The sequence below is a fragment of the Petromyzon marinus genome, chromosome 50, assembly GCF_048934315.1.
Source record: "Petromyzon marinus isolate PM22_M1 ecotype Great Lakes invasive population chromosome 50, UKy_Petmar_22M1.pri1.0, whole genome shotgun sequence".
NCBI classification, from domain to species: domain Eukaryota; kingdom Metazoa; phylum Chordata; class Hyperoartia; order Petromyzontiformes; family Petromyzontidae; genus Petromyzon; species Petromyzon marinus.
The window spans coordinates 8,227,540-8,243,191 of NC_133716.1; the positions used below are offsets into that span (position 1 = coordinate 8,227,540).

Genomic DNA, 15,652 nt, shown 5'->3' on the forward strand with positions numbered 1-15,652 from the left:
TCCAATAGCCAACATAGTATATGGGGACCTTCATTCAGCAGTGCATTGACGAATGGCTGACATTTTTTTCATCGTTATTATCCCGTTCATGCAGATCACTTGATGTTTAAAAAAAATTACGGCAAGAATTATTTGGTTTTAATAATGAGGAGAAAAAAAACACCTATTTAGAATTTCTTATTACGAATAGGACGATACCCCAATAAGATTACATTGTCTTTTATGTATACATGATTGAAACCTTGGTGCGCTGTGCATTTGTATGTTTAGTAAAATATTGCTTTGAAAAAATAATTGAGACCTTAGAAGGTAAAGTAAAACGCATCGACATTATTAACTTGACGGCCTGTGAGAATTCAAGAAATGGATTTGGAATACTGACCGGAACGCGTCATTGGCCCGTCCTTGTAGGAAGATGTGACACTGCTTTTAATGTCCACGGCTCATGCGTGCGTGTGTGTGTGCGGTTAGCGCTACGCTGGGCTATGAACCTGGCGACCCGGGTTCGATTCCCGCTCACGGCCAACACCAGGGACGATTATCTGAACCGGTCCCGGGCCTCCCTTAGGTCGACTCAGCCTCAAATGAGTACCTGGTGCGGTGTGTATAAACATCGCCACTAGGGAGACAAAGGCGGTCGGGCGTGTTGCTGGCCACCCACCCCCTCGTGTACCGTTCCGGCCTTCATAGGTGCTCGCTAACAGCACTTGCCCCTACAGTCTGTTACAGGCTACACGGGGGATCTTTGTTTATCTTTGTGCAATAAAAAAAGAAAGCACGTCAATCTGGGAACACGTGCAATGTATCAATATGGGAATATTCTGGATAATGAAGAGAGTCTGTTTACGGAGAAGTAAGTTTCCACTGTGGCGTTAGTTTTTTTCTAAACAGTCGGCAAGCCAAGGCCTTGGTGGTGTCGACGCGATAGCCCTGCTCTGTCTCGGCTGTAAACCTGACGGAGCATGCCCGCTGCCTTTGATTCCATGCCGGAGCAGACCTCACGATTTGTTTGCATAGAAACAACCACAGATGATGTTTTTTTAATGCAATAAGATCTGACGTTTTGAAGATTATTTAGTTTGCCACCTCCAAAAATACGCAATCATATCCTGGGAAGGCCCACTGAACATGACCTTTGCCCTTAAGTCTCAAATAATTAGTTTTTTTTACGCCAATGCAATTGCATTTTGGAAACAAACAGACATTTTTGCGTTGCTTTTTGTGAATTTGACTCGATATTTTTTTTAGATAAAAAGCAACTTTCCAAAATAAGTCAAAACCTGCCTTTTTAAAATTAAAATGTATCACGGGGGCGGAGCTTTTAAAAGGCCCAGCACGCCAGGCGGCTACCAACAATCAACACCGCTGACGGCGTGATAGGTGAGGGTTCATAGGTTCCTTGGATTGAGCAAAGTAACGATAACTCCGCAAGAGAGAGATAGATGATGGGAGGGTATTTTCAACTTCGAGCTGTGGTGATGAAACAAGCGGAGAGAGAGAAGTGACGCGATGTGACCTGCAGTGTGGCAACGGTAAGGAATGGGAGGGGGCAGTCGATCTGACTGGCGATTTGGCATTTTAAAAAAATGTTTGTGCCACTCAATGGAGGTGATGGACTGTAGGAACAAGTGCTTTGAAGGCCGGCACGCCACACGAGGGTTTGGCCAGCACCATGCCCGGCCGCCTTTGTCTCCCAGTGGCGATGTTTACACACCGCACCAGGTTCTCATTTATACACCAGATTTTCATTTGAGGCTGAGTCGACCTAGGGGAGGCCCAAGACCAGCTCATATAATCGTCACTGGCGTTAGGCCGTGAGCGCGAGTGGAACTCGGTTCGCCGGGTTCGTAGCGCAGCGTGGCGCTAACTCCTTGAATGCCGCTTCCCGTAACGGGATGCCGCTTGCACAAAGACAAAGATCCCTCGTGTAGCCTTAACAGACTGTAGCGGCAAGTGCTGTTAGCGGGCACCTATGAAGGCCGGAACGGTACACGAGGGGGTGGGTGGCCAGCGCCACGCCCGACCGCCTTTGTCTCCCCAGTGGCGATGTTTACATACCACGCCAGCTACTCATTTGAGGCTGAGTCGACCTAGGGGAGGCCCAGGACCGGTTCAGATAAACGTCACCGGTGTTAGGCCGTGAGCGGGAATCGAACCCGGGTCGCCGGGTTCATAGCGCTTACACACACACACGCGTTTACAAACGGCGTAGAAATGTATCCCCCGTGGAGTTGAGCAAACACACGAGGACGTGGCTAAAGACTAATTGCGACCGATCCGGCAGTGAGTCACGACTGCCCTTCGCTTTCGGGTGGCTTTTACACACGCCGCGTCGCAGTAGCACCCACTGATGATGCCCTTTGTCAACAAGCGGCACTCGGGGGTGAGCGCTGCGAGGCCGCGTTGCGTGAAATGGCAAGCGACGTGCGTGTGGAATTGTTAGGGGGGTGGTGGGGGGGAGTTTTGTGTTTGTTCCAACGTTGAAAATTATTTGCGCCGGGTTTCAAATGCTGCGCTTCGGACAGACGGCGGAAACATTCGCACCTCGCTCTCTGTAAACGAGCGCTACGTTCGCCAGCTGTCAAGCGTCTTAAGTTTAAAAGCAAACGGGTCGCTGTTGTTCAGTGGCTCGCTTTCACTTATATCCCAAACGCTATTTCCAGGAACTGTTCAACCTTTGGCGTCCCCTTTTACTTTAGAGCAGAGCATGAGCCGCATTCAACGACTGAATGTGGAGAGTCATTCTGGGAATAGCATCAACACGTTGACGAGGATGCACGTGAGGACTTCCGTGGCGTCTGAACAAATTTACGTCGGTACGCTTTTCGTGTCTAGAAACAATTGAATTGAAGACCTACGGATACATTCGAGTCGAGGTAAACAAAGACAAAAGCATCATCCCTCTGTCATAGTCCTCAATATTATTATTCTTATAGGAATAGGTTTTACCCTTTTAACTGGCACAAAAACTGACACCTTTATTCAAGGCGTCATGTTTGCAATAACCACAACACAAGCAGTCAAAATGCAAACAAAAAAGACGACTCTGATAATAATATGCATTGTCCTTGAATTTGATTGGTCCACACCCGAGACAGCTTTTCTTAGAGCCTAGGCTCTTATTATCAGAGTTGTCTTTTTTGTTTGCATTTTGACTGCTTGTGTTGTGGTTATTGCAAACATGATGCCTTGAATAAAGGTGTCAGTTTTTGTGCCAGTTAAAAGGGTAAAACCTATTCCTATATCTTGTTACTGGCAAAGGAGGTCTCATAATGTACATTATTATTCTTGTGAACATACCGCAGCTTAGGCTTACAGAAGATTGCCATTGCGTTAAATCTATGGGTAGGTTAATGGTTCAATGTTGCCATCCAAAACGCCAGTGCAAATAATAATTACGGATGTCAAAGGAAAAAGGTGCCACCCTCTAATTGCTTGCTCAAGCCACTGCTGCCGGAACGACCTCCACTAGAGGGAGACCTACAGAGCCCATCTAGAGGATGCATTGGCCTACTCTTCCATGCTAGCGAGACGCCACGGTGGCGAGATGTTAACTAGCTCCCCTGGTATACAGGAGGTCGTGGGTTAGATCCCCACCCTGTATGTTTTAGAGTTTGCATGTCTCTCTCCCCATGGCCGCTTGGATCTTCCTCCGGGTCCTCCGGGTCTTCCCTCCACATTTGTAAACGTGCTTTTAGAATCTTTGGCCGTTATACATTTCCACGTGATAAGCCACTTCGTTGAGATATTATTTTTGCCCAGGTCGCTTCTAAAGAAGAGCTATATAGCTCAGTGGGCCTTACCTGGTACCATTAAAATGGTTTAGTTTTAGTTTAGGCATCTTACAAGAGGTGGGACTACCCACACTTGATACCACAACACACAACCTGCCAAATAACCAACTGGCATGCACCCATTCACACTGCCGCACCAGGAGATCGAATTGAACAGGTAACCTCTGGATTGCAAGTCCTGTGCACTGACCAGTACACCGCGAGACTAATTATGATATATCAATGATAATTATCATCAAGAGGCTTTCAAGAATGAGTGACCAAATCTTCAAGGGCTCAACAATAGCAGCCCTGCCCTGATGTCTACGTGTTTTGTAATTTGCAAAGCGCGGTTAGCATGACGTAACCTGCGTAAAACAACGCTGACGTTCTTCAGATGGCATTTAAATTGTTTTCCTGCTCTCTGGTGGTTTGGTTCATTAAGGCAGTAGGTTTGCTTTTTTTTATTTAAGAGTAACGTCAAATTTCCCAGAGAAATGTTTAATTAAATAATGGCCTCATCATTATTTTTTTTACGTCGGCCATTGTCACCACCATGTAGCACAATCAGCATTGTTTGTGGCAGGGTTTTTCAGGTGCCCTCTGGGAGCTTGCGTAGCTTCCCATGCGCTGTGCTCCCAGCCGAGTGACCTCAGTTGCTGTTTCTGGCCTCCTTCATCATTAGCAGCCATGTATGCACATGTTGAACATCTGTCGTACTATATGTAGCCAAACATGCTAATCGGGGGTGCGAGAAATGGCAAGAAACTAAGCACGAAAAATATGTTTAAAGAAAGAAACCATCGTCAATCCACTGCTGGATGAAGGCCTCCGCGAACTGCCACCTCTCGTGTAAAAATCCACCTCTAGCGTCTGCCCATGAACTAATCCTATCACTTCCATCTCCTAAGTGGACATCCTGTCGGACACGTTCCATTCCCTGGCTGCCACCCCGCTATTATTCTTGCCCATTGGCCACCATCCCATCTCGTGGCCTGTCCTGCCCCAAGACACTTACTTTTGCATCGGTCATGGGGGGGGGGGGTTGACCATACTTCACCACGCCACTTGGCGGAAGGACCTCCCACTCGAGGAAGTTCTAGAGGGCCCCTTTCGAGTTGAATTTTGGCTGAGTCCACGCTGGCCAGGCATTGTTGGAAACTGTGCGAGTAGAGTAGCCACGCTTTTCCCCCACCACGCATCATTTTGCTCATTGACTCACTGTGGTGTACTCGAAGTCACTGCCCGGTGGACGGAGGCGCGGGGCGGGCGGGCGGGCTTCAGGAAGCAATGCCCCAATTGGTTTAACTGCCACACCGGGGAGTTCGAACGGTGACCTCTGAATTGCGAGTGGAGTGTGCGAACCCCGTGACACCGTGGTAGCACCATCCCTTGTCCAAGGTGACGCAAACCTGAATTGGTAAATGTCCAATGCTGCCTGCAGTTTCTGGGAAATGCATTGACATGGACTCAACGCCGTGCCAGACGCTCCCCCTCTTACTTCACTCTGGGCAATGTTATCGACGGCCACGGGGAGTTTTCAATCATGAAGCACATTTGTTGCAATCGCTCGATTGGCCAGCATTTATTTCATAAATTTTCTTACTTAACTTACAAACGGCTTTCGCGTGCTCACCTGGTTTAAATGCAAATGCGTCATCACTTTAAAGAGTCCCAGGTGCGTTTGCTTCAATGCCAGGTTCCGTTTCCGTGGGTTGAATTTATAGGAAGCATGAACGCAGGGCGACCAACGGGAAAGTGAGGTCACCCGTGGCATCGCGCTGGCAAACTTTGCCACGTGCGTGTATGTTAAAAGCCACGTGGATACTGTGGTTTACGCGACGTGACACATTTGGGACGAAGGGAAATTCCTATGGGGAAGCCCTCTCTCGATTCATTATTGGGCAGGGTTAGATGGGAGCACCGAATCAACCCCAGGAAGATGGAGTTGTAGCACTGCACTTAACCCGATTTAATGAAAGTAGTTGCAGGTTGATTAAAGTTGACCTTTAAATTATGCCGTATCTCTAACAATCATTCTGCGCGGGGATTGGCTCACCGAGCGAGCGACGCACAACTGGGCATCTGTGGGAAAAGAGCTTCACGGCTCATCGGACTTCTCCAGGATAAATAAAGATTCTGATTGAAATGCACTGCTGCCCAGAGGCCAACTGCAGCCGGTGGAGTAAATATATGGATGGGGCACGGAAGCCCGTGGGGGTGGGGGCGGGAGGAGAGCAGGAGATGTGGTGAGAGGGAGAGGGGGGGTGCGAATGCACTTTCGAATATTTATAATGAGCAGGCTCGTTTTGTTAAGGATTTTTACCTTGTTTTGAGTGGGACTCAGCCCTCACGGCCCCCAAATGACAAGCTGCCACTGCCAATGTCCCAGTCTAATCGTGATTAAGGGTCCTCTGAGTGTACATGGGCAGTGCAGATGCAGCCCTTTGTCAACACTTTGCTGGATGAGGGCCTCCCAAAGCCATACGGATCACGGGGATTATTTGACAATTCTGTGAGGGCCGGTGAAGGTGGGTAGCATATTTTTGAGAGCATAGAAGTACAGTAAAACAATACATTTTGCTGCTCTGCCCTTTGCTGATATCAACGTTGTCACGCAGCCTACAGCATCGTGTTATGCGTTGTGGTGACTCATCCAAGCACTTTCCAGGCGCAACCATTCTTAGCCTCCGGAAAAAAAGTAGTAGCAGATAACATGATTAATTTAAGGAGAAGCGGCGGCATATTGGCCAATGCACTGCCCTATCAGCCTGGGTAACCCAAGTTCGATTCTTGACCATATCTAACATCAGTGGCGAGTGATACTAGAGCCGGTCCCGGGTTTTCCCCACTTCGCCGGCCTTTGCTGACCACCATGGAAAGTGCGGTCAAACGTTCCCCCATGACCGACACACATGTGGGGAGGCCTTTATCCTGCAGTGCATTGACAAAGGGCCACGCGTCCAATTGGATGAATGTGGCACTTGCAGGATACCACTTCGGATATCAGCATTACATTTTTTTTACTTAAACAAGAGCCCGGTACAAAGCACGGGTGATGGGGAGAGAGCGAGGGGGTTACAGGTATTATCGCGGATGACAAACCCGATGCCAAGGTGCCTACGGGGGCAGCGGATAAGGGAAGGACAGTTGGGCTCACTGCCTTACTACTCACGTCGGGAAAATGTTCGGGAACGTGGTATTTTTTTAGGGGAATGAGGATATACACAAACAAAACCGCAAAATAAAATATCATACGGCGTGCCTGTCGTTATTGTAGGAACCCTTCCGGGGGTAGCGGCTGCCCCCATGCCAACCCATGGAGTGGTTATGCCAGGAAGACTGTCCCCTCCCTTTGCCATTCATTGTTAAGCTACGTTATTAAAGCAACATTTTGAAAAAACGTAAAACTTAAACTTTGTTTACAGTCCCATGGCCAACGGCGTGCCAGTTTTTTTTTAAATAAAAAAAATGCACAACTGCGTGGGCACGAAGCGTCAACCCCAAACTCTGCAGACCCCACCCATCATTAACGCTGTGTTATTACAGTGGTATGTACGTACGTTGAGTGCAGCGCTTCATTAACTTAATTAAATGTGTGCTTTTATGGACACCGTCTACCAAATGCATATAAATAGAATGGTGTAGATGTATAGTACTTAAAGCAATTTGGATCCTGCTGTTATCAAAACACATTTTCGCTAAATCACGTTCAGTATCAAAAACCTCTTGGTGCAATTTTACAGGATTATATAATAGCCACATTTACGTGACGTAAACAAGAGTTGAGTTATGAAGTTTGAATTAAGGGGAGAGCGGTGGTACAATAATTGGTGCACTGCGTTATGAATCCAGTGAACTGCGTTCGACTCCCAGCTGGGGTTAACATGAGTGGCGAATTATATCTGAGCAGGTCCCAGTCACCCGTCCACTAACATGCCAATGACTAGGCAATTTGAAGAACGGCCAAACAGATACATAACCAACACCGGCAGAGGATTGACCAATCTCCTGTAAACTGCTTTTTATTATAATTTCGTGGGGATTCATAGCATCCGTATACAAATTAAATAAACACTTAATTTACAGTTTTGACACTTGGAGATAAAAGGCTCACCAATAATGGTTGTATCGTTATGGCCTGACAAGGAGAGCCTTTGCAAAAAGACCACAAAAGCCGAATAAAACATTCGATACGGCAGATACGACATACCACCCCAACATTTTGGCGAACTTGAAGATCACAGCTATCACGTGTACATCCTGGTTAACACGTAGGGGAGCTGTGCAGCAAACAAAACCTACGCATTAATTTGAAGATTCATGTCCACGTGAACATCGCTGAATAGCAGCATCGGTGCTGAAGCTCATTAACGTGAAAATGTACGTGACAAGTGTGAGCTTATGATATGTATTCATAACTATGTCCTCAATATGCCTTTACCATTATAAATTGTGGTTCAAGTCATTGGTTTGATCTCCCAGTGCTGCAGTTGAATCAGTAGGCAAGATTATGAAATCCCTTCTCTTCTGGCCAACCAGGAGTATAAATGTGTGCACGGCAGATAATCGATCAGCAAATTGTGTGTGTTGGGGTAAAACGTAGCTACTCCCACCACTTGGACCCCACGGTGGTGAGATGTTAACTACCTCGCTTGGTATGCAAGCGGTCGTGCGTTCGATCCAGACCCTGACGCCTGCTGCTGTATATTTGGAGTTTGAATGCCTTTCTCCCCGTGGTCGTGTGGATTTTTATCCATGTCCTCCGGTCCCCCCCTCCCACATGTAGAATCAACGTGCGTTTAAAAGTATTTGGCCGCTAGGACAGTGCATACATTATCCGAGTTGTTGTTTTTTGTTTGCGTTCCGACCGCAGGTATTGTGGTCAATGTAAACATGACTCCTTGTAAAAAAAAGGTGTCAGTTTTGTTGCCAGATAGAAGGGTAAAAAAACAATTATCATATTTGGCCGCTGTTAGAAATTTCCACGTGATAAGCCACTTCGTTGAGCTATCATTTATGGCCAGGTCGCTTCTGAAAAATAGCTAATAGCTCAGTGGGCCTTACCTGGTATAATAAAAAATAGTTTATTTTATTTCCGGTGCCTCTGGCCAGTGTGGAAGTGTAGGCCTCATCCCCCCCTGTAGGTTTGGCCTCGAGTTTCCTCTCGGGTAAACCATTCCACCAGGAGTTGCATCAGCAATCTATGAAACTATTTTTTGTTTACTATTTTATATATATACCAGGTAAGAAGCAACCTGGCTCCAAATGATAGCTCGACAAAAGTGGCTTGTCACGTGGAAATGCATAGCAGCCAAAATAATCTAAACGCGCGTTTCTAAATGTGGAGGGAAAAACCGGAGGCACATGGAGAAAAATCCACGCGGCCACGGGCAGAGAGAGAGAGAGAGAGACACGCAAACTCCAAATATACAACAGGCGTCAGGGACGGGATCGAACCCACGATCTCCTGTGTACCAGGCGAGGTAGTTAACATCTCGCCTCCAATCGATTACAGGGAAATAGACTGCGCGAGCTGCACAATCGTAATGCCAGTTACGTGTTCCCGTTTGCCGTAAATGTGTTTTTACACGTGAAAGAATTTAAGCAAAGCTGAGAATTCACGATTGCATTCTTAACGGCTGCAATCATTGGACAAGCGCAGCTGGAACAACACGCTGGCCATGCAGTAGCGAGCGACACGTTTCAAATTGCTGCCATAGTTGTAACAAAAAAAATCAGCAGAGCAAACTAAAGTTGTGAAGAAAAAGAAAAAAATACAACGCCCCATGTGTTTATATTTCGAGATTGAAAGTTACGTTAATAATTATGGAATAAATGCATCGTGGTTGCCAAGATTCGTGCAGTCTCTCCAGTTCTCTAATTGTGGCTTCTTGTTTTTTGTTGGTTCAGGGTGAGAAGGGAAAGCATTTGAGGAGCTTTGCTGCTGCTGCCGTGCAGCGCACTGCACGCATCTCCCACAGCAAGGCAACTTCAGTTTCCGCCTGCAAAAGTGCAGCTGCTTTATCTGCCAAGGCTGTCCGAAAAACGAATGAGCGTCAGGTCCTTCGAGAATAAATGCTGCGAAAGGAAAACTTTCGGCTTCGATAGATGTAGTTCAAGGTCAAGATGCCGTGATAGCCATGTCAACGTAATTTCACTGCGTCTCACTGCCTCTTGCATTGAACCCCATAGGTGTTGAAGGCTGATGCTCGACCTTTAAGACCTGCCCGTCGAGTATCCCACCATCTGGTTACCGGGACTTACTCTCCCCTTGGTCAGTGACCTATGGGGGCCATGCCTATGCCTCTGTCAGTAACATGCGCTGAGCTTTGTATTGCTTTGCTTGAGATCAACGGATTACATGCAATATTATATTGTTTAATCGGGCTTGGTTCTTTTATTACGTTCTGTATTCTTGTTTTAACATTAGCTGGTTAAAACTTGATTTGGAGCTTTCGTGACTGCAGGAATTACTCTTTGGTTCTTTCGGTAAAATGACACAGAAAGAAATATAAATTAGAAAAAAAAATCTAGTAAACTTAGAAATATAATGCATATAATGTCTAAGTTTACTAGGTTTGTTTTCTCTTTCATTCGTACCTGATGATGATTGCTTGTGTTGCAATCGAAACGCCGTATGCTATTATTATAATTTATTTTTCTTTCTACGTCACTTTACCGAAAGAACCAACGAGTAATTATCTGGTTAATAAATCCCAAAAGCCAAACGCCTGCTCAAATTTCATTTGAACAAAAAACAATTGAGAAATGCGACCGAGTGGCGGTACCGTGGTTAGCGCACTGTGCTACGAACCCAGCAACCCGATTTCGATTCCGGTTTACCACGACCATCAGTGACAAGCTACATTAGAAGCCATCCTACTACCCTTCACCCCCACCTCCTACCTGCACTGAAATACTCCATAGCGAAAACAAAAACCCATGACTAACATGGCATTGGGCGAGGCTTTCATTCATTGCTAGAATTTAATACGCTGTACCTTTTTCGTAGATACAACGTAACGTTTTACAATTGTCATCGTGCAAATAAATACGCGGGGGGGGGGGGGGGGTGACCGCTAATGCATTGCGGTTAAACATTCTTTGGAAAATTATTTGAAAAAAACAAAACCACGGCACATTCCTCTCTCCCCCTTTTTTTTCGGGGGGGGAATTGAATTTCTAAACTGGTAATTTGTTTTTGTATTTCGCTCAACCCTCGTAAAAATGCTGCGGTGCCCCCAACTTAAACAGAATGCCGCATGCATGCAGGCAGGCCCACCTCGCGGAAGTCGGCAGACATTCCTAAAGCCTTAGAGAGCTGAAATCTTACCGCTCAAACAGCTGACACTGACATCCTTGGTGCAAGCAGCCCAAATGCCGACTTGCTGCTTGGCCATGCCTAGGTAAGGGTGTGCAGGTTTTGGGCGAGGGGGTGGACGGTGGAAGGGGTGGTAGCGAGGGTCAAGACAAGCATAGAAACGTCGAGAGAAACACAGAGAGCAAGACACAAAGGTCAGAGACACACCACGCGGTATCTCCCGGCCAGACTTGCGCGAGGCAGCTGCCTCCGTCTCGCGACGCTCCGAGGGTCTCAGGATGGGGTCGCGGGGTTTACGTTCCGCAGAAATGCGGAGTCGCTATGGAAACCCATCTGCGCCTTCTGCTCTGTGCAGTTCTGTTATGTTTCATATACTTATCTTGAAAGCCAATTATCCCAAGCCACGGGTGTGATCATTTCCTCAATTTTAATCGTTTTTGGAATCATTTAAATTATGGTTGCTCGGGGTTAGGTGACACAAAAATCGCCGCTGTGGACGTTGACATGACTGCGGCGTTGCTTTATTTTTCTTTAAACAAATGTGACATCTACCAAGGATGTGGAGCGGTGAAGTCAATTCGTGTCCAGGGTGGATAATTGCATCGCTGCGTCGTGAGAGGCGACGTCCGTTTTGGGAAGGACCTTCATCAAGCAGTGGATTGACTATGGCTGACGGTGCTGTTCATCAATCGTGACGTGATTTTTTTTCTTTCCCATGGCGGGTCAATGAGCTCCCTGCAGCCCGTGCGAATTCACGGCTGGCTTTCAAGCTCTAGATTTAAAGCTTTCGTGACTGCTAGGATCCATACTCTTTTCACCTACGTGACTTTACCCAATAGAACTAAAGAGTATGGCTTTCAGGCTTCCCGACTATTGCGGCGGCAAATAATGCGAGCGCAATCTTTTGGCTCGTGTCGATGTTGTGGCGAGAAGATGGATGCATTCGTATGCATTGCAAGATTCGTACATCACTGCGTGGGGGCCCATTGCTGGGTTGTTGTGTATCTGAAACACTGTAGCTCACATCAAACAGTCTTTACAGCCCTTATAGTGGCGTCTACTAGCTCGTACTATAAAGGCTGTTTGATGTTATTTTCTCTCTACAGATCCCACATGGTCCCTTCCTCTATTTTCCACGCAGGGAAGTGGGCGGGAGCACTGAGCATCCCCATCTGTACTGGGATGAAGCACATGTGACCCCCTGACCCTAATCCCCCCCCACCACCAACACAACCCCCATCCCCACAACAGGCCACCATATAACGCAGTAACTGACGTTGAGTGTTTTGCCACTGTGGGCGGGAAATCGCTTTGTGATGCTAAACTGGGCCCCGCCTGCCCATGCCACGCCAATGCTGGGGCGGCTACAAAGGCCGAATGCTCGCGAAGCTGGCCTGCTTGTCGCAGACGCTTTGTGCTTCGAGCCCAGAGGCTAACCGGGCTCAACACTGCGGGCGTATTAGACGTGAAATACAACGTGCTTTACAGCGGACCACAGGCATGCCGTGATGTTGTTCGAAATTAAGTAGGCCAGTGTCGTGCCATGGTGTCATGGTCCGTATTTGAGTTTTTTTCCAAATGTTGAAATCACCTGCAGATTTCGTAATGATCAGACTATCCCCACCTGTGATGGGTAGCGCCATCGTGACAGCCTTGCCCTGCCAGGAATCGCGCGAATACCAAATGCACTAAACTACCATGACAGACTGGGGTCACCCAGAAGACACCGTACCAACGTATGACGACGCAAGGCCCCCGATACACACATTCGAAGGGTAGACATCACAGCGACACGCTACTCGACTCCTGACGCGCTTGTCTGGCTTGACCGCCTGAATGTGAAATGGTAATTATTACTCTGCATCTACATCAGCCACATACTGAAAGAAGACGAAGAATTTGCAATTAGTGTTGATGAGCGGCATGAACTGATGATCAGGCGCAAGTGTTGCCCTGCTAATTAGCCCATTAGCCCACGCTGATGCTTGACATCCCATTTTCTCTGCCCAAGCGGATGGAAAGCCAAACACGGACACGGCACTTCCATGAGATGGAAGCGCTGATAGAGTAATTGCCATGATGGAACGGATGCGTGTGTGGTTACAGATCACTATGTAATCTCGCTCACGGAAGATAAGCACGGCGCGCTGAGGAATTGCCACGTGGTTCATCCATGTTCGCCCATCCTGTTAAGGGAGTGAAGCGTCCGTCGGATGTTGCTTGTTGAAAGTTGGAAGTTTGCACGGCGGCTCTGCCATCCTTGTAAAGGAGATGCGTAGCTCAATGGACTGCAGCAGGTGAAATAAATGTTTAATCTGGGTTGGTCATTGGCCTTTGGTACGCAGTGGAATCTGTACATGAGTGCATCCCTTTGTGGAAAATCCACCTGTGCCTATAACAAAGGTAGTGTGTGCTTGTATTCATCACCCTTTGGCGTCTTCCCACCAGTGTAATGTAAACATGTGTTGCTCATTCATAATAGCGTTGTTTTTGGGGGTTAGATCATGTAAGTATGAATGTGTCGTCAACCCGCCACCACCCGGCACAGTCAATTAGTACATTTTGTAACGTAGACAAAACGTACCAATTCGTTACTACTTCAGTACACTGGTGTGTCAGAGAATAAACGCACATTGTCAATTCGAGTACGACGTTTCGCTGGTAATTACATCCAGCATCATTGGGCGAAACGTCGCACTAAAATTGTAAATGAAGTGGGTTTACTCTCCAATACACCGGTGGCCTGAAGTAGTAACTAATTGAGACGTTTGGTGTACGTGATACACCTCACTGATTGGCTGTGTCGGGTGGTGGCGGGTTAACGACACATACTTGCACGATCCAACCCTAAAAAAAATATTCTGAATAATATTGGTCACGAAAGCCTACGCGTCAAAATGTGTTGCTCACATCAGAACTGTGGTTTTATCAGTTGTCCTTATATCTAGCAACTATTGGTATTATAGTTTGTATAGTTCTTGAGTTGATGAATAATGAATACAAATTTTTCATGTAGCGAAGCAGTCCGCCTGCTGTATTGTTTCACCTGATGACGATGGCTTGTGTTGCTATCGAAACGTCGTGATCTATTATTATTTTTCTACCTACGTCACTTTACCGAAAGAACCAAAGAGTATGGATTCCTGCAGTCACGAAAGCTTCAAATCAAGAGTGATGTGAGAAGTTGCAGCTCTAGGACCCGAGTGGTGGGTGACGAAGTTGTCTCATAGAGGCGTTGACATCTTGTGAAGGATACAGAGAATTTGCTGATCGAGGAAAAGAGAGAGATGCAGAGAAACACCATAAAGAGACACAAATAAACATAGAGACATTGAAGAGAGAGATACGCGGTGAAACTTCGAGGGATGCAGAGAACGAGAGCGAGAGATAAATTAGAAATGAAGAGTGAGACACGGAGAGACAGAGGTGGACAACCCAGCCATATTGATGAGTCCCGAAGGAGTGCACGTTTAAAAAAAAATAGGAATAGCTTTTACCCTTTCCGGCAATAAAACTGGTGTTAAGATGTTTAAACACCAAACAGAGGATTCTATTTGGCGTTTGAACATCTTAACACTCCTTAGGGACTCATTAACAAGGCAGAGTTGTCCATCTGTCTCGCCGTGTATTTGGCGTTTGAACATCTTAACGCTTGTTCTATTGCCAGAAAGGGTAGAACTTATTCTTATTTTTTCATGCTTTGATAACTGGCAAAAATTGTCCCGAGTGCACGTGTGATCGTCCAGAATGTCATGTATGTTGGGAATGGCCCTTGTGGGTGAGTTGCTGACTCTGCATCACTTACCAAGTACTAAACAGTCAAAACACTGCCTCTTTATATTTCTCAGCCGATTGTGGTTACGTCTCTTGGCACTGAAACGCGCATTATGGGCGCTATGGAAATCCCAGCCTCATTCCTTGTTTCACCGTGTGCATGGGATGTATGCCGCAGCTGCGATGTATGTATGCAAGTACGTTGAACTTCTTTCGCACCGTACTTAGCCAACCATGCTAATCGGAGGTGCGGGGAAGGACAACAAGCTAACCACAAAAAAGCATTTTTAAAGAAATGAGATTTCAATCGAGATGATTTAAAAGTGCATAGCTCCAGTGGCTTCCTCATATCAGAGGGAAGAGCGTTCCAGACTGCTGCAGAAGCGCACCTGTAAGCGCGCGGTACGGTAATCGGCTATCCAAAAGCCGCTGCTGTGAGGATGACCAGAGTTCGTGTGATGATGGTGTATGCTCCTTGGCGAGGTCAGCAAAGTATTGTGGTTCATTTGTGGAAGACACTTTGTGTGTACTAGTAAGTGTGACCTTATAACGCAAATTACAACACTTTCCACAGATTCGTTTTGGCAGCACAGGTGCCACGGTTTGCTTGTGTGTGATTGGCAAGAAAGGCGTACCTGCTCATAAATAGCATTTCACAAATCCTATATGGAAATTAAGTCAAAACAGTGCCCCTTCCTATTTGGGCAAATCCAGTGAACATCACATTTTAAACACGAACGCAAGTTCAAAGTCAGTCCATCGCTGTGCACATATTCCAATA

The 15,652-nt window shown here is 46.7% G+C and overlaps 1 protein-coding gene across 1 annotated transcript in view; it reads left to right on the forward strand.

Annotated features, from left to right (window-relative positions):
• The first annotated feature begins 1,423 nt into the window (after positions 1-1,423).
• LOC116953178 (protein crumbs homolog 2-like) overlaps positions 1,424-15,652 on the forward strand; it is a 147,242-nt gene continuing 133,013 nt past the window's right edge. The window contains exon 1 of the mRNA XM_076074856.1: positions 1,424-1,532. The gene's annotated coding sequence lies outside the window, so the exon portion shown is untranslated. The remainder of the gene's footprint in view (positions 1,533-15,652) is intronic.